The sequence below is a fragment of the Gorilla gorilla genome, chromosome 13, assembly GCF_029281585.2.
Source record: "Gorilla gorilla gorilla isolate KB3781 chromosome 13, NHGRI_mGorGor1-v2.1_pri, whole genome shotgun sequence".
NCBI lineage: Eukaryota > Metazoa > Chordata > Mammalia > Primates > Hominidae > Gorilla > Gorilla gorilla.
The window spans coordinates 122,626,649-122,646,918 of NC_073237.2; the positions used below are offsets into that span (position 1 = coordinate 122,626,649).

Here is a 20,270-nt window from a genome sequence, read left to right on the forward strand (position 1 = left end):
AAGAAATAGTTATTTCTTTAGCATATAAAATAGATTCATCTCAACCCATAAGCCTTTAGTTGATACTTTTATTAGGAAAAAAATAATTTATGCTTAATTCTTAATGGGAAAAACACTACAAGCATTCCCATTAAAGTCAAAATAGAACAAAAATGTCCAATATTACTCTATTGGACTATTATTTAGCATTGTTCTGGAATAAATAACCAATGTAATTAAAGAAAGACATTAGAGGTATGAAAATAAGAAAGTGGGATATTAAATTATCTTTATTTGAAGATGATGTGATTGTATAGCTGGAAAACCCAAGAGACTGAACTAAAAAACTGTTATAAACAATAAGATTGTTCAATAATGTGGATGGCAACAAAATTAAAAGGAGAATCAAGAGTATGTATGTATTATTAATACCCATGTGCACACATTCAGTATTTTATCATAATGAGATATTCAGTAATTTTATCATAATGAGATAAAATATTCAGAATTTTATCATAATGAGATACTCATAATGAAAAATGTGTAATAGATAAATGAATAAAGCCTTGAGATACTACTGAGGGTCACACATGAAGACTTTAACAATGGAAAGTTATTTTATGTTCTTGGGTAGGAAGATTCAGTATAAAGATGGCAGCTCTTTTTAAATTAATTTAAAATGTATCAGCATCTCATCAAAATGCCAACTGTATAGTTTGATGAAACCAGCCAATTCTAAAGTTCAGCTAAAAATGAACAAACCAAAATAAGAAACTAATTCGTAAATGCCAAGAAATCAGGGGAAAATAGTGCACCAGATAATAAAACACATTGTAGGGCTGTAATAAGTAGAACAGTGGAGTAAAGGCACAGTACTTGCATACACAGATATCAATGCCAGTTTAACGTATGATAGAGGTGGCATTTCAAATCGGGGCAGGGGAGTTGAATATTGATCATTCAACAATAGATCTTGAGATAACCAAGCAGTCATCTGGGGGGAAGAAGTTGAATCCCTACTTTGTATTTTACATGAAAATAAATTCCAGGCTGGGCGTGGTGGCTCACATCTGTAATTTCAGTGCTTTAGGAGGCTGAGGCGGGAGGATCCCTTGAGGCCAGGAATTCGAGACCAGCCTGTGCAAATGGAGAGCCCCCCTCATCTCTGCAAAAAATAAGACAATTAGCAGGGCATGGTGTTGTGCGCCTATAGTCCCCGCTACTCAGGGTGCTGAAGTGGTAGGACTTTGAGGTTACGGTGAGCTATGATTGTGCCACTGCACCGCAGCCTGGGCAACAGAGCGAGACCCTGTCTCTCTAAAACAAACAAACACCCCAAAACCATCAAAATAAATTTTGGTGGCTCAGATATTTAAACATGGAAAAGGAAACCATAAGCTACAGGAGACTGTACTTATAATCTTGGAATGGCAAAGGCCTTTCTAATATGATAAAAAAAAAAAAACCAGAAGCCATCGGAAGATTTATAAATTCAACTACATTTTTTAACATTTGTAAAGCAAAAACCGTAAGAAGTTAAATCCCAAGAAACTGCAAACTGGATGGGATTATTTGCAACTCATAAAACAAATGAAGCATTCCTGAAAATTGAAAAGAATAAGAGCAACCCCAAGAGGGGGGAAATGTACAAAGGCTCCAATGCATATATTTCTCAAAGGGTGTGATATGGCCCCCAAGAGAGCAAAAATTGCTTCTTGAGGGACAAAGTATCTCAGACATTGCAATGGTCTGTGGCCCTCCAAAGCTGTTGTCTTAATCCACTTATTTTTCCAGATGAGTTTTAGAATAAAATCCCATGTGTTGCTTGGCGTTTCAAAAATTCTTAGATTAATTGGGGGAGAATTAACATCTGCACAGAAAATCTGCAGTCAACTGTTCTCATTCCGGAACATTTCTTGCCGATTCTCAGATATTTGTCATTCATTCAAGCTTCCTTTTATATAAAGTTTTATGGCCCTTCCCACATAGGTCTGCACATATGTTTTAGTTGTGTAATAATTTGAGTTGGTTTTTTGAGTTATATTTTATCCCAATATTACTTTATACATTTTTATTCCTGCCATATTTTACAAACTGCTACTTTACCAGATCATATTAGTTTTTGACTTTTTACCCCTCCATTTTATTTAATTTTCAAAATTAAAATATCATTATTGTTTTCTGGATATATAAGTACTACCCATTCATTATTTTAAAATGCAAAGTACTTAGAAGAGTAGAAAGTGAAAGCCCCCCAGTAAGTCTACCCCTGGGGTAACCACGATTTCTTATTAGCTGTAAATAATTTTTAGTTAATTATCTGGGATTTCCCAGATAGAAAAATCATCTCATCTTTAATTAACGTATGACAAGGTAATGTTTGGAGCACTAAATCAGTGCATTTTCTTTAAAAAGTAATTTTAATTATGAAATATGTTGAATATAAAAAAAAGTTTAGAAAATGATGATAGATACCCATTTCAGTGTTATCAGTTTAACATTTTGCCATACCTAACCCTCCTGCATTCTTTTCTCACTCTCCCTCCCCAAAGAATACCACTCTCCTGGAGTTGGTGGATGTCATTCCCATGTGTTTACAGCATAAGTGTATATCCACGGCAATGTATACAAGTTGTTTGCACGTTTTTAAATTTATATGAACAGTGGCATACTCTTCATATCTTTTTAAAATCTGATTTTTATATTTACTCATGTTGATACATACAGATTTAGTGCATTCCTTGTATCTGCTTGCTAGCATTTTATTGCGTGAATATTTTTCCATTTCCTTTTTAAGGTACTGTAGTATTGTTTATCTTTTTAAACTATTTAAAGTAGTACATGAGAAACATTTTTATTCATGTCTCTTAGGCACATGGGAAAATTTGTCTAGGGGAGATACGTGTAAGTGGAATTGCTAAGTCACAAGTCAGGTGCACCTTCGTCTTGATTAGTCCAATACTACCAAAATATCTCCAGTGTTGCACCAGTTTACCCTCCCACCAGCAAGAGTTCTTGTTCCCTTGAATCTTCTCCATCACTAGGTATCATCAGCTTTTAAGTTTTGCTGATTGATAGATGTGAAATGCATCTCTTTGTTGCTCTAATTTCATTATCCTGATCACGAGTGAGTTTGCAGAGTTTTTCACCTGTTTATTTACTATTTGGATTTTCTCTTAGAATTCTGTTTAGAGCCTTTGCTCATTTTCCCATTTTTCTTCTTATTAATTTGTAAAAGTTCATTATATATTGTGGAGACTAATATTTTGTTGCAAATAGTTTCTCCCAGATGGTGGTTTGTCTTTCACTTTATGATATGTTTATTGTACATAAATATTTTATTTTTAGGTACTAAAATGTATCAGGTTGCTTTTATGATTTAGTGCTTTTTCTATCTTGCTTAGCAAATCCTTCCCATCTCCATGTTCTAAACACGTGTTCCTATATTATAGAAGTTTCAAAATTTTGCAACTTACAATTAGTCTTTAATCTACCTGGAATTTATTTTTTATATGAAATAAGGTGGGAATCTAATTTTATCTTTTCTATATGAATAAATCACCCCAGCATTGTTTTCTCCCTTTGTTTAATTTTAGAAAATGTCAAACATACACCAAAGTATAAAGAGAGAATAGGATCATAAACTTCATGCGCTCATCACCTAACTTCAATAAGGATCAAATCACAGCCAATCTTATTTCATCCCTACCTCCAAATACTCCTTCTCTTGAATTATTTTGAAGGGAATCCAGATATTGTACAATTTCATCTGTAAATATTTGAACATGAACCTTTAAAACTTTAGATCTCTCTTAACCACCATAACATTATTAAATCAAAAAACGCCTTTATATCAATAAAGAAATGTCTACAAATTATGTCATTTTCTTTTTGCAGTTTGTTTTAATCAAAAGCCAAATAAAATCCATCCACCGTACTTGGTTGGATGTTTCCTAAATTTATTTTAATCTGTAAGTATCTCCTTTCTCATTTTTCCTCTTGAAAATTCTTTATTAAAGAAACTAGACTGCTTGTTCTGTACAGAGTCCCACATTCTAGATCTGCCTGATTGGATCCTGTGGTATCCTTTAACGTGTTCATCTGCCCTTGTGTTGCCTGTAAGCTGAAAGTCAGTCAGTCAGCCTAGAGACTAGATCACATTCAGGTTTGATGTCTGGTAGGAGCGCTTCCAACAGGATTTTGGGTACTTCCATCAGTAAAGGATATAATATCTAACATCACATTTTTGGGATGTTAGCAACCATAGGAGATTATTGTCTAGATCCATCGCTTCCTTAGGGCTTTTTCAAAAGGTGATGTTCTAATTCCACCACTCCTTGATCATTTATCATAGCATCACTTTTTAAATACTCCATCCTTTTCTCACCATTTGTGCAAATCCCTTAGACATGTAGGTCGGTTTCCAGACTCTTTTCTGTTCTTTTGACCTGTTTGTGTGTCTTGGTACTAATGCCACATAATTTAAATTACTCCATTTTCTTAGCTGGCAGGAGAACATATCACTGAACTCATAGGCTGATACACACACTTATCAAAAAAATAGCTCTTCTTGACTCTCTGTGATTGCAGACATATTTTGAAATCAGCTTATCAAGTTCCAGGGAAAAGTCTCTTTTTGTTTTGGAATGGTACTGCATCAAATCTATATATTAATTTAGATAAAATTTTCATATTTATGATATTGAGTCTTCGCAGCCATTAACATGACTTATCTATGGATTTATATCCTTCAAAGAAGTCTTTTATATCTTTCAAAGAAGTTGCATAATGTTCTCTTTAAAGTTCTTGCATATCTTTTAGATCTTATGAGTTGAATCTTTTTAAAAATTACATTTTTAAATGATTTATTGCTGGTATGGAGGAAGGCAATCAATTTTTGTATATGGAATTTGTATTTATTGGGCTTGCCAAACTCTGTTATTCTGATAGTTTGTTGGTAGATTTCCTGAAAACTTATTTCAAATGTGAGCAAGGATATTTTTACCTGGGAATAATGACACTTCTATCCTTTCCAATCTGTATATTTTTCTTATCTTATTAATTGTATTTGTCCAGTACAATATTGAATACAAGTGGTCATAGCAATCAGTTTCACTTGTTTTGTTTTTTTTCTCCTTCTTCTTTATTTTTAAATAGAGACAGTCTCATTATGTTGCCCAGGCTGGTCTCAAACTCCTGCGTACAAGCAATCCTCCCACCTTGGCTTCCCAAAGTGTTGGGACTACAGGCGTGAGCCACCACACCCATTTTTGTTTATTTTTGCATTTAATAGGAATGCTTTTTGCTATTCACGAGTAGATAGCATGTATAGTGTAACTTTTATATACATACCTGATATGGTTTGGATCTGTGTCCCCACCCAAATCTTACCTTGAATTGTAATAATCTCCAGCTGTCAAGGACAGGACCAGGTGGTGATAATTGAATCATGGGGGCAGTTTCCCCCATACTGTTCTCGTGAGGGTGAGTGCGTTCTGGCGAGATCTGATGGTTTTATAAGGGGCTTCCTCCGTTGTTCGGCACTTATTTCTGTCTCCTGCCATCCTGTGAAGAGATGCCTTCTGCCGTGATTGTAAGTTTCCTGAGACACCCCCACCCCCGGACCCACCACCACAATCATGGGGAACTGTGAGTCAATTAAACCTCTTTTCTTTATAAATTACCTAATCTCAGGCAGTTCTTTATAGCAGTGTGAGAACAGACTAATACCCCTTAAGAAACCAGGCATGTTCCTCTCTCTTCCCCAAATAACATTTCATAAATGAGCATTCAGTTTCATCACATGCTGTCTCCCACAATTGTTGAGCTGATAATATGGTTTTTTTCTTTTCATATATTACTGGGCTAACTACGTAAGTACTTTTTAAGATTAAACTTTCATTCCTCAAATAATCTCTACTTGGTTACAATGTTTTCTTCCATTTTTCATGTATTACTCAATTTGTTTCACTAATATTTTATTAAGGATCTTTGCCTCTGTGGTCATAAGTAACTATGTTATAGCAGGCAATCCTAGTAGTCTCCTTGTCTGTTTTGGTATTAAGGTTGCATCAGCTTCATAAAATGTGCTAAGGCGCTTTTCTTCTCTCTCTATTCACTAGAACATATTGTACAGAATAAAGATTTTCTAGTCCTTGAAGCTTTGATATATCTCACTTATAAAATCATCTGTACCTAGTAATTTTATTTTGTCTTGTTTTTGTGGTTAAAATACTGATACAATTTTATTAACGGTTGTAGATCTATTCAGGCAACCCCTTTTTCTTGGGTCAGTTTTATAAATTCCATTTATCTTAGAACATTGTTCAAGCTTTTAATTTATTGTTATAAAATTCTTCATAGCACCCTCCTTTGACTTATTATATCTGAAGTTTTGTTCCCCTTTATTTTTAATATTGTTTATTTGTGCTTTTTTTCTTGATAAATCATGCTAGAAGTTTATATATTTTATTAATCTTTGCAAATAATCAATTTAGGGTCTTGTTTCTCTTCTCTACTGTTAATTTGTTTCATATTTAATTGACTTCTATGATTTTCTTTGTTCTCATTTTTATCATTGTCCTTGGAGTTTACTTGGTCTCTATTTTTCTGGAATTGGATGCTTAACTCATTGTTTTTCCATCTGTTTAAAGTACTTTCTTCTTTCAGTATTGCTACTCATATTTTTTTTAAAACATGGTACTTTTATTTTTGTTTCATTTCCTAAATTAATGGGGCATTTTGGCAATCTACTTATAATTGATTTCTAATTTTATTACACTGTTATCAGACTATATGATCTGCATGACATTGCAATTTTCAAAAACTAGTCTGGTCCAGTACTAGGTTGACTTTTATAACTATTCCATAGATACTTGTAAAGACTGATTATTCTCAAAATTTTGAATATAAGGTTTTAAACAACTTTATTCTTTCAACCTTGTTAACTGGGTTGTTCAAATCTTCTCATCCTTACTAGTTTTGCTTTTCATCTCTTTGACATATTAATAAGAGAGAGCACATTAAATATCTCCACGATTGTGGATTTGTCTTTTTCTTGTAATTCCAGAAATATTTTGCTTTATATATTTTGAATTTGTTGTTAGATGCATACAAGTTTAGGATTCTTACATGTTTCTGGTTGTTTCTTATCATTTTGTAACATTACTCCTTGTTTCTATTTTTTTATCTCAAAATCTATTTTGCCAGATCTTAATATAGCTTTTAAATTTGTTTTTGGATTAAATTTCTCTAACATAACACTTTCTAGTTTTAAAAAAAATATCCAATCATCACTGGGCATGGTGGCTTACACCTGTAACATCAGCACTTTGCAAGGCTGAGGTGGGAGAATCACTTGAGGCCGGGACTTAGAGATCAGCCTGGGCAACATAGCAAGACCCTGGTCTCTACAAAAAGTTTAAAAAAAAAATTAGCTGGGTGTGGTAGTGTGTGCCTGTAGTCCTGGCTACTTGGGAGGCAGAGGTGGGAGAATCACTTGAGCCCAGGAGTTCAAGGCTGCAGTGAGCAATGCTCATGCCATTGCACTCCAGCCTGGACAACAGAGCAAGACCCTGTCTTTAAAATAGGAAAAAAAGAAATCCAATCTTTCTGACACATAATCCTTCACTATATACCTGTTCACTTCCCCACCCCCAATCTGAGTATCTTTGTCTTTTAACTGGCAAAGTTATTCCATTTACACTTATGTTGAGTACTAACATATATTTCCTTGATCTTATTTTGAGAGCTTTCTGTTTGCCATCCTTTTTCTTTATTTCCTCTCCCCCACCCCCCACCTCACCCCCTCATTTCCTGCTTTCTATTTGATCAGTCAAATTTCTTTATTTCCTCTCCTCCTTTCTTCTCCTAATTATTTGGAAAGCTTTATTTAACATCTCTTATATTTCTCTGCTTTCAGATGGTATGCTTAAATTTTTATAATGCATGCTTGAATGACCAAAGTCTGAGTTAATCAGTATTCATGCCCTTGTCCCAACCCATTCAGGGATCTGATAACCACTCCCTTCCACATTGTCCATGTTATCCTTGTCTAGAAATTTAATTCCACACTGTTTTAAAACTTATCCAAATTAATGCCCTATGTAATATCTAGTCTTCTCACCCAACAGCTACTGAACTTTAGTTTGTACTCCTACAGCTCTGACTTTTGAAAACTTCCCTCCTTGTTTCTATCATCTGGGTGTTTTTGTGTGTGTGTGTGTGTGTGTGTGTGTGTGTGTGTGTGTTTATGTGTAAGGGAATAAATAGAACCCGTACTTTGAAAGCATTATGGAATATTTGATCCAGGATTTCTAGGAGGATTCTAGGTGAGAGAAAAAGGGGTACCACGTCATCTCAGTTTGCTATTTGCTATATTGAATGGCATGGCAAGATTTTCTAGGCATTCATATGCATGAACTTAGAGAAGGAAATTTTTTTAAACATACATTCTATTGTATATACTTTCCTGCATCTTTCTTTTTTCCATCGGTAATAAGCATCTTTTCTTGTCAATATATATATATCAATCTGATTCATTTTAATGATTACAGTGTATTGCATAGTATGGATTTAAAATAGTTTATTGAATCACATTCTGTTTGATGGACACTTAGATTATTTCCAAGTTTTGCTATTATAGAGAATGCTACAGCAGACAGCATGTACAAGCTGCCTTACGAATGTTTGACAATGTTTCTTGCTCTAAGGTACCAAAGGCATGGAATTATGTTACACAGTGTACAGTTTTTCATTTCAGTCCTGCCCAAATGCCCTTGAAAGTGGGAATGCCATTTTGAGTACATTTTATACAAACTTTATATTGCTCTTATAATGTATGAATTTATTACCCCCATCTTGCCAACACTTATTATATTCAAACTTAAAAAAAATTGCTAAGGTAATGAGTGAAGAATAGTATCTCTTTATTTTACTTTGCAGCAAGTTCCCTGATTATTAGTAAAATGAAGCATCTTTTAAAATAGGATTAGTGACCATTATTAATTTCCTTTTCTGTGGATTGCCTATCCACATCCTTTGTCCATTTTCTATTAGATTGCTGGATTTTTTTTCTTATTGATTTGTAAGAGTCCTTTCATCTTGATCCTAGTCCTTTGTCTCTTAAATAGGTTGTCAATATTTTTAGCACGCTTGTCATTTTTCAAAATCTTTTGTAGTGTCATTTATCATGCAGAATTATGATGTATAGTGTAGTCAAATTTATTAAACTTTGCGTTTATGGCTTTTGGTTTCTGTGCCTTATCTAAGAAGCTGCCTGTGCCCCAAGTTGATATTAAAGTCTCCTACATCTCCTACATTTCTTCTAATACAATTGTTTTACATTTTGCTCTTAGGATTTTAATTTATTGAACTTTTTCTTATGGATAGTGTGAGGTAGGATCTAATTTTATTTTTTCCAAATAGTATACAATTTTTCCAATATCATTTATTGAACACTACATAGTTTACTCAAGTATTTGGCATTGTATCTTATTTAAATTCATAAATCAGTGAACACGGTATATCTGAACTCTACTCAGTTCTGTTCGTTTAATTGCCTTTTCCAGCACCAATATCACACCCTTTTAATTCCTATTATTTTATAAAATTATGACTCTTATAGAACAAAAATAGATTCTTTTAAATATTCCTCTGGTCAATTCATGTACATTTGTTCTTCCATATTAATTTTAGGACCAGCTTGTAAAATTCCATGAAAAATCATATTGAGTTGCAATTGATATCTCACTGATTTTAAAGGCTATTTTGAAAGAATTTATTTTATTTTCCAAATGCTTTAAGCTTTTTATTTGCTTACACCTCTGTTATGAATTTTTTGTTTTATTGCATGCAAGAAAATACAGACTTCTCCCAGCAATAAATGCTAACTGAGAACCTACTCAATTGTATAGCCACTGTACTGGACTCTGAGGACCGAGTTGTGATGAGACAGACATGTTCTCTGCTCTCTTGTGGCTTAAACTTCCTACCTTTTGAAAGTTATTAACATTTCCTTTGTGGGTTAGAAAAATGATTACTTTTTTTTTAAATGCTAACTGGAACGTGTTAAGATTATATATTCTATATTTGTAGATTGCCGATTTTGAAATGTATCTAGTAAATAACCTTATTAATGAAATTATTCATATCTCTCATATTTTTATTTCTTTTTGCCTACTTGATTTGACAAAGACTAAGCAATGCAATAATATTAAGGTACCCTATTAAGATTGTGACTTTGCCAGATTCATCTTGTTATTCCTCATAGCTTTTGCTTGTATATTGCTTTTTAAAAAATACCATTTGTTAGATTTTTTTAATAAAGAAAATGTTAAAGAATATCCCATAATCTCACCATCAACATAATCTTTGCTAACCCCTATTGTGTGTGCACATGCATGCACACACACAGGGCTAGGAAATACAAATGGTACAGAAACACTGAAAACAAAAACTCAAGTCTTCTGCGTCACTATCCCTCTTTCCACTGCTAACCATTGGCAGGATTTATCTGCAGTAACCTTCTTTCCCTCCAGTGCTATCCCATAGAAGCTTCCGTTTCTGGAACTTCAGTGATGAACTGGACGTGGGCTCTATCTAATGACACAGCCTCCATCATGACTTGGAGCTGGTGTTCTCAAAACCCTACCCCAGTCCTGTTGCTGATGCCTCCTGCTCTGAAACTGCTTAAGGCTAAGAAGCCTTCCTTCTAGAGCAGTGCTTCTCGGGTGTCCATGTGAACACAGATCCCGAGGGATGTTGATAAAAAGCAGATTCTAATTCAGTGGGCTGGTGTAAGACCTAAGATTCCGCGTCTTTTTTTAGACAAAGTCTTACTCTGTCGGCCAGGCTGGAGTGCAATAATGTGATCTCGGCTTACTGCAACCTCTGCCTCCTGGGTTCGAATGATTCTCATGACTCAGCCTCCCAAGTAGCTGGGATTACAGGCGCTTGCCATCACGCCCAGCTAATTTTTGTATTGTTAGTAGAGACAGGGTTTCAACATGTTGGCCAGGCTGGTCTTGAACTCCTGACCTAGGGCAATCCACCCACTTCGGCCTCCTAAAGTGCTGGGATTATAGGCGTGAGCCACCGCGCCCGGCAGATTCTGCATTTCTAACAAGGTAACGAGAGTGATGTTTGTGGGCCACCCTTTGAGGAGCAAGGACCTGTCCTTAAACTTGGCTGTACTTCGGAATCCCTTGAGGAGTTTTATAAAATATGAATGTCTGGGTAACAACCTCCACCCCCCACCACCCAAGAAATTCTGATTTGGTATGGGTTACAGCCTACACATAGAGCAGGTGAAAAGCTGCCAGGTAATTCTAATATGCAGCACAATCTGAGAACCACTGTTCTACAGATGCTGTCTCCCTCATCTCCACACTTGCTTTTGCTGCAAATTTACTCTCAGCAGGTGCTTGAACTGATGCAGTGAGTGTGGCTTTGGTAGCCTTTTCCCTTGGAGTCCTAGAGAGGACCAAGATCTCTGCCATGTGCTTCTCAGAGCAGGCTTTCTTTGCCCTGGAAAATTCAGTTCCAGGCCTTGAGGATTCTTCTCACTTTGTCTTATTCTGCAATCATGGGGCACGTCCCTGAAGTTTCATGCTCCCTCAGGTTTCCCCTTCTACCAGGAAGGCACTGTTTTTGTCTTGTGGTATCTCCCAGAGTGAGAGATAACAAAATCAGAACATTCTGGCTATGCTGAAAGCATCCATTGAGCAAATATATCTTTCCCCATCTTTACTTCCTAAATCAGATCACCTTCCCAGGAGATCTTCTCCACCATCCAGCATCAAACCGAGGCCTGCCTCCATCTGCCATTGTCCTACCTGACCCCCCTTTATTCAGTTTTATCTTTGCAGTGCCTTTCCTTAGAAAAAGCGGTCCTCAAAGTGGGTCCCTAGGCAGTAACCTCAGCATCATCTGGGAATTAGTTAGAAATTCAAAATTCTCAAGCTGCACCCCAAACCTACTGAAGCAGAAACTCTGAGGGCGGGACCCAGCAATTAGTGTTTTATCAAGACCCCCAGATGATTCTGATGCCTACTCAAGCACCCCTGCCTCAGAGCGTCAGATGCTGATTAATTTGACCTGGGGTGGTGGTCAAGCACCACTAGGTTGAAAATATTCCCCAGGTGAATCTTACGTGCAGCCAGGGCAATGAACCACTGCTTCAGAGGGTCCTAATTCCTTACGTTAATAGGCCATTTCTCAGGGACCAAGTAATACCTTGATCTCCAGCTACAGTGGTTCTAGCACCTTGCAACTCATCTAGTTAGTGATGCTTCTAGTATTTTATACTGATCTTCCTGTTCTTAAATTTGTCTGGATTTTCTGTAACTCCTTGGATTAGATGCCCCAGTATCTAAGGGGAGGGTCATCATTTGCTCCAATGGTATGTGCTCACTCGCTCTCTTTCTCTCCCTTTCTCTCTCTTTCTTCTCTTTTTCTTTCTTCTCCCGTTCTCTCTTTCCTCTCTCTCTCTCTCTGTGTGTGTGTGTGTGTGTGTGTGTGTGTGTGTGTGTGTCTGTCTGTCTGTCTGTCTGTCTGTCTGTAAGAGGTTTCCCGGATATGGTTCCCTGGGGGAGAATCATTCTAGTCTCTTCTCTGAGACCTTGCTTCTCTTCCTTAGTGAATTTCTGTGGCCTCAATTACTGTTTCTGGTGTAGTAACAACTGAGACATGGCCCCTTCTCAAATGCTGTGCCTACATTTATTTCCTTTTCCTGTAAGTCTATTCTGCCTTCAAGATCACATTTGCCAGTTCAGATCCATCCAGTCTGTTCCCAAGATCTCAATGTTTCTCTTCAGAAAATCTGTCTCTTCCTCCAGCTTAGTGGAGCTGTTTTTAATTCTGTTTCCTTTCTCCTACTGCGTCTGTTTTGATCATCTGAGGCATACTTTGCTCCAGACACCCTGATTTCCTGGACAACTTAATTCTCAGAGACAGAGTCCTTCAAGTACGAGCTTCCTTAGCTCCTTTTGTAATTTTGGGGGTTTGCGATGTTACTGAGTTGTTCCTCTGTGAACCTAAGATGACAACATATCTCTTTATAACAGGTTCTCTGTTCCTTCTTTACATTCATAAAATATGCTATTTTGACAGTGAAGCCTGGAGTTGAATCTCTAAATCCAAGGCTACGATTATTCCAGAGGCAACTGTAGACCATATGGTGGAGTGTGTGAACCCTAAGAGCCTGTGGGGAAGCCACATTAATTCCCAGCTCTCCTTAGCCCTGTACCACAAGTCAACACAGAAAGACATGGGGTTTTTGGCAGCCTCCCTCCACTGTCTACCTCAACCTCACACTAGCAATACAATGGTGCAGGCTCACACTGGGTATTGTAGGGCATGGAACGTGGGTGCAGTATAAATTGTACTGAAAGATCATAAAAGCGATAGGTAATCATTCCTCCTCTTAATGTATCAAAGGTCTGTGTGGCAGGATATCAAAGAGATATCTGCACTCTCATGTTTATTGCACCACTATTCACAGTAGTCAAGATTTAGAAGCAATCTAAGTGTCCATCAACAGACACCTGGACAAAGAACGTATGGTACATATATGAAATGGAGTACTATTCAGCCATGAAAAAGAATGAGATCCTGTCATTTGTAACAACATGGATGGAACTGGAGGACATAATGAAGTGTTAAGTGAAATAAGACAGGCCCCTACTCAGGAGGCTGAGGCAGGAGAATGGCGTGAACCAGGGTGGCGGAGCTTACAGTGAGCTGAGATCATGGCCATTGCACTCCAGCCTGGGTGATAAGAGTGAGACTCCATCTCAAAAAAAAAAAAAAAAAAAGGGAATAAACCAGGCACAGAAAGACAAACTTCACATGTTCTCACTTATTTGTGGGAGCTAAAAATTAAAACAATTGAACTCACGGAGATAGAGAGTAGAAGGAGGGTTACCAGAGGCTGGGAAGGGTAGTGTAGGGGAGAGGAGGGATAGTTAATATTTACAAAAATATAGACAACAGGATGATGACAGTCAATCCAAATTTATTATACATCTTAAAATAATTAAAGGAGTATAACTGGATTGTTTGTAACACTAAAGTAAGGACAAATTCTTGAGGTGATGGCTACCCCATTTACCCTAATGGGATTATTATGCATTATATGTCTGTATTAAAGTACCTCATGTACCCCATAAATATATATACCTACTATGTACTCATAAAAATTAAAAATTAAAGAAAAAGGTCTATGTGGTAGGCTGAATAATGATGTTTCTGTCCAAAGATGTTTATGGCTGAGTCTCTGGAGCCTGTGGCTATGGTAAAGGGATATTGAAGATGTGATGAAATTAAAGATCTCGAGATGGAAAGATTATGCTAGATGACCCCAGTGGGTCCTAAATGTAATCACCAGGGTTCTTCTAAGAGGAGGCAGGAGGCTCAGAGTGAAGTAAAGTTGATATAACAACAGAACAGAGAGGGATGAGAAGATGCTACACTGTTGGCTTTGAAGGAGGAGGAAAGGATCATCAGCAAAGGAAGACAGAGGGCTTCTAGATGCTGGAAAAGGCATGGAAATTGATTCTCTCCTAGAGCCTCTGGAGGGAGCGTGACTATGCACCTTGATTTTGACCCAGTGAAACCCTTTTGGACTTCTGACCTCCAGAACAGCAAGATAAGAAGGTTGTGTTGTCTTAAGCCACTAAGTGCGGCAATTTGTTACAACAGCAGTCAGACACTAAAAGAGTCTATATATGGGTAACCTTTCTTTTCCCTATAATCAAAGCATATCTGCAATGCCTGTCCACAGGGGCCCTAAGGCCTGCTGGTATCTTCAGAGAACCTGGTGGCCCATGCTGAGGCAGGCACGGTTTTGCCCAGGGTGAGCTGCAGCCGCTCTTAGCCTAAGGCCTCGGGAACCAACTCAACCCACTTTTGCTAAGGCCTATGCCTGTATAAAAATAGCAGCTTGCCTGTAAAAATATAAAATAAAATAAAATAAAATAAAAATCTGATGGCCTGGTCCCCTCAAAAGCCTCAGTCCTTGAGTATTAATTTGCTCCCCACATTCCACTGCTTGTTCACTAGGCACTAGGCCCAATGTGTCAGCTAGGAACACTATCCTGAATGTGCAGACTTAGCCACCTTAACTGGGGCTGCCTTCCCCGAAGGATCCAGCCTGCCCCTGTACATTTATGGCTTATGGGGGCTGACCAGAATGGGTGCTTCCCATAGACAGCTGGCTCCTGAGAATGGAAGAGGAAGCAGCTGAGCTACCCAGACCCAGCTCCTGCCCTCAAGCTTCTCTACCAAGCACATCACCTCCCACTTCCAAAGGCAGAACCCAGGGAGCAGACAGAGAGGCCAGGGGTGCTACCCAGAGGGACCTCTCTCCTCCTGGAAGGAAACACCGGAAGTGGGGAGAAGAGTTTCTCCCAGCATACTCATCGAACACTGTGCACCAATCAAGCCCAAAGCTCTACAGAATCTATCTCATTGAGTCCCCACAACGACCCTATGGAGATCAAGTCTATTCGCATTACCATTGAGTTCTACACTTAAACCCAGAGAAGTGAAGCAATTTGCAACAACTACTAAAATAATTTTGTGCTTTCAACCAACTAATTCAGCAAGCATCTCTGTTCTGCCATGTTCTTAAGTTGATCCCAATGGCCCTTCCTCCAGAAACAAGAGCAAGGCTATGGTTGAGTGCCAGTGAGCACTGGTGGGTAGGAAGGTTAGTTCTTCTTCCTCTGTTTCTCATTTGCCATGGAGCCCCCATTGATCCGCACCTGGTCTTCAACATCATCACCCATGTGAAGCTTTGCAAGGCACAGGGGGCCCAGATATCTCCCACAGGTCAATCCTGGGTAATTCTGGAAAGTCAGCCCCAAACGTTGCAACTGGAAACAAAATTTTGTTTTAGAAAAATAAATCTGACGTTGTAACTCCCCTACTGAAAACCCCTCTATGGCACCACATTGCTCTTAGGGAAAGTTGCAACTGTTTAAAATGGCCCATGAGGTTCTGCCATGTCTGGTACCTGTTCACCTTGCTAGTCTCCACCTCCTAATTTCTTTTTTTAATTGAATGTTAAAATGTTTATCAAAGTACATGTATATGGTTTAGAGTCAAATAGCAGCATGAACTTACAACAAAAACAATAGTCTCCACTATATCTTCAGTTTCCTCTCCCACAAGACAGCCACTTTACATGCGTTCACTGGTATCTTCTGCTATTTACCTTTGTACTTCAAAACACTGGTTTATACTGCTAGTTTCACATTTTTAAAGAAAAATCTGTTGGCTTTCTAGTAAAAAGAAGAGTATTTAGTTATCTTACACCACACCACACATATCCCCCTCTTCCCATCCTTCCAACATAGTTACATCACAATTTTTGTTGAGTACTCAATATTTATATAAGAACTGTATAAATATTGACCATAGCTGAGCCATGTAGTGTACTATTAATATATGCTTTTCTTGTATGATTTTTGTTTTTTTCCAGAGTTAATAATTGCTTCGTTTTTATCATTTGCTAGTTTTCACCCCAGTTTTTGCCTTTGCCTTTCTGTGGGATCTCATTTCCTGGATCCCATGCTTTTCTCTTTCTTGATTTTTCTCCCTCATTTAGCTGTAGGTGTATGTCTTCCAGTAGCATCTTGAGAAGGAACACATAAGAACTAACTTTACTTTTTATCTTGCATATCTGAAAATGTGTTTATTCTACTCTTAGGGACAGTTAAATTATAGCTACGTGAGCTTCAGTATTCTTGGTTGGAAATAGTTTTTTCTTATAATTTTTAAGTCTTTGTGTCATGTAGCTTCCAGGGTTGCTATTGGGAAGGTATACTGTTCTGGTTCCCAATTCTGTGTATGTAACTTTTTCCTTTCAGGAAATTTCCAGGATCTTCTCTTTATACTTGGTGTTATGAAATTTCACAACAATATGCCTAAGTGTGGGTCTTTTTTCATTGGGCTAGAGTGTTTCCTTCCTTCCATCCTTCCTTCCTGCCTTCCTGCCTGCCTGCCTGCCTTCCTGCCTTCCTGCCTTCCTGCCTTCCTTCCTGCCTTTCTTTTTTCCTTTGAGACAGAATCTCACTCTGTCACCCAAGCTGGAGTGCAGTGGCATGATCACAGCTCAGTGCAGCCTCAGCCTCCCGGGCTCAGGCAAATCCTTCTGCTGCAGCCTCCCGAGTAGCTGGGACCACTGGCACATGCCACCATGCCCAGCTACTTTTTAAATTATTTGTAGAGATGAGGTCTCCCTATGTTGCCCAGGCTGGTCCTAAACTCCCGGGCTCAAGCAATCCTCTCTTCCCAGCATCCCAAAGTGTTAGGATTATAGGCGGGAGCCACTGTGTCTGGCCTGGAATGTTACCTTTCAATCCTGAAATTCAAGTCCTTCAATTCTGGAAAATTTTCTTGTATTTTTTTTGATAATGTTCTCCTTTTTGCTTTCCCTTCTCTTTTTCTAGAACACTTATTAGCATCATGCTAGAACTCCTGAATTGATTTATTTCTTCTCTCTTTCTTGGTCTCTGATAGTTGGCTGTTGGACCTCCTGGATTGATTCTTTAATTTTCTCATACTTCATACCCTACTTAACAACAAATTTTCTTAGCTGGGCAACATGGTGAGACCCTGTCTCTATAAAAAATACAGAAAAATTAGCCAGGCATGGTGGCACATGCCTGTGACCCCAGGTACTTGAGAGGCTGAACTGGGAGGCTCACTTGAGCCCAGGAGGTCCAGGCTACAGTGAGCCATGATTGCACCACTACACTCCAGCCTGGGTAACAGAGCAAGACCCTGTCTCAAAAAAAAAAAAAGAAAAGAAAAAAAAATCTGTTTTTATTCTAACTTCTGAGTTATCTGAACTTTATCTTCCAACCCTTTTGTGTTATCTCAACATTCCCTTAAGAAATATATACGTAACATTTAAATCTTATTTTATGACTGCAATGCCTTCTTGTATCTTTCAGGGGATGTTATTGATGGGTGTTTATTTAAATGTATTGTCTCTTTTTCCTCCTAGTTGCCTTTTTCTATTTTCCTGAATCTTTGGTCGCTGGCTTTCATTATAGAGTTTTCCACAAATATCTGGTGACTCTTGACTGTCTGTCATTCATGTTTAAAAGTGTGGTGTAAGAAGCTGACCGGGGCTGGGCGCAGTGGGTCACGCCTGTAATCTCAACACTTTGGGAGACCAAGGCGGGTGGATCACCTGAGGTCAGGAGTTCAAGATGAGCCTGGCCAACATGGCAAAACCCTGTCTCTAGTAAAAAATAAAAATATAAAAATTACCTGGGCATGGTGGCCCTTGCCTGTAGTCCCAGCTACGGGGGAGGCTGAGGCAGAAGAATCACTTGAACCCAGGCCAAGATCACACCACTGCACTCCAGCCTGGGCAGTAGAGGGAGACTTGGTTTCAAAAAAACAAAAAACAAAAACAAACAAAAAGCAAGCTCTATGCACCTGGGTGGGGCCCAAGGGTGACCAGGCCGAGACTGGAGATTTCATTAGAAGGTTTCAAATCTCAAATCGTGGTCCCTGTGGACTTTGTCCCCATGCCAAGTGGTTTCCCCAGAAAAGAATTCTCTAGTCTCCTGACCTGGAGAGGGAGGGAGACATGGGAACAGCTTGAAGCCCAACTGCCCACATCCCGTAAACAGCGTGGGAAGACAAGGTGGGAATCCCACCCTTTAATTCTTTAATTTGTTTTCCTCCCAGTTTTAGTCTGGGTCTCACTCTTTCCTTTGCGAATGCCCCAAATCCTGAGTCGCCTCCAGTCAGCTTCTCAAAGAGTCGACTTCTTGTCTTCTGCTGTGCTGGGAGGTATAGTTGGTCGCCTGGCTAAATGAGGCTTCGACCTGTCCTCTCCTGTCGCTCCCTCTCTCTGCCCTGTGGTCCATGCCTGTGGTCCTAGCTACTCAAGAGGCTGAGGCAGAAGGATTTGCCTGAGCCCAGAAGGTTGAGGCTGCAGTGAGCCATGATCATGCCACTGCACTCCAGCCTGGGTGACAGAGTGAGAGTCTGTTTCAAATAAAGAAGTGCCAGGCTCCCATGTTTGAGCCTTTCCCAGGTCCCTGGGTCTCAGGGGCTGGTTGCTTTGCTCCTGGCAGGCTCCCCTTCCTGCAGGCTGAGATGTCGGCTTTCTCCGCTTTGCAAGTCCCTTACCATCATCCATCTGCCCTCCGGCTTCCAAAATCTTGTTAAAATCTCCTGTCTGCTTTTGTCTCCTCTCCTCTTCTCTTTATTCTGTGGGTTTATACATTTTAAAATTCCACTAAAGTCCATTTTGGTGAGGTTTCAGGAGTGAATAGGAAAAACACATCTTCAACCAGCCATCTTATCTGACATTCCTGACATTTCTCCATGGTTTTCTTTGTGTGAGCAGCATCAGCTTCCTCTCCAGTTCTCAAGCATGCCAGCGTCGTCCTGCCTCTGTGCCTTTGTGTGTGCTGCCTCCCCTCCTGGAACATGCTCCCCTCCTTTCATCTGCTCGTCACCTGGCTCACAGTGACTTACCAGACATGTGTCAGCTTAAAAATCGCCCCTCAGAGAGGCTCCCCCAATCCCGGGCCTCCTGCCTACCTAAAGTGGTTCTAGTGACTAACTTATCACACACCAGCGCTGCTGCTCCTGAATCTTCTGTGGCCCATTCTTTCCCTCTCAGACTCAGGCGGTTTTCAGAAAGAGATAGAGAAGCCAGGAGGGCTTCCTTCCCGGAGCCCAGAGCGCCCTGCGGGAAGCCCCTCGGGCCTGGGCCTAGTTTCACTCACCCTCTGCACCGATGCCTGGCTGCTGCCCTGAGTAGCTGAGCCCGTCCCTGGGATCCCTTCCAACTGCTGGCCAAGAGCGAGAGGTCAGCTGAAACAAGGCCTTCTCTTTGTTCTCCCAGCCTCCCCAGGCATCCTGGATCTTTTCATTGCACTCTCTTTTTCTCTGTTCCTGTCACTCTCTGTGTGTCTCTCTCTATCTCTGTTTCAGTGTCTCTCTCCCTGGCTCTGTTTTCTCCTCTCCTTCTCCCCACCTGCCTTCTCTTCTCCCATTCTCTCTCTTCTTTTCTGTCCACCCACCTCATTTCCCCTTTGTCTGTCTCCATGTTCCTCCCACGCCCTCCCTGGCTCTGGCTCTGAGGATCCCTCTCTCTCTCTCCCTGGAACCCATGCACTCAGAAGGCACCTCAGCCTCTTTTCACTGCCTCTCTTCAGGTGCATGGCTGCCAGGGCCTTCCTGCAGTGAGGTCCAGGTGTAGTGTGACCCGGTGGCCGGCCGGACCACCTGCTGTCTCACACCCTTGTAAGGTTACT

General features: G+C 39.4%; 1 long non-coding RNA gene across 1 annotated transcript; it reads right to left on the bottom strand.

The window, feature by feature from the left end:
• Window positions 1-13,979: 13,979 nt before the first annotated feature.
• LOC109028292 (uncharacterized) lies at window positions 13,980-19,808 on the bottom strand. Its single transcript, XR_002007306.2, has 3 exons — window positions 19,740-19,808; window positions 16,105-16,262; window positions 13,980-15,854 (listed from the first exon to the last, which is right to left on the bottom strand). It is a non-coding gene; the product is annotated as an uncharacterized lncRNA (long non-coding RNA).
• Between the last annotated feature and the right edge of the window lie 462 nt (window positions 19,809-20,270).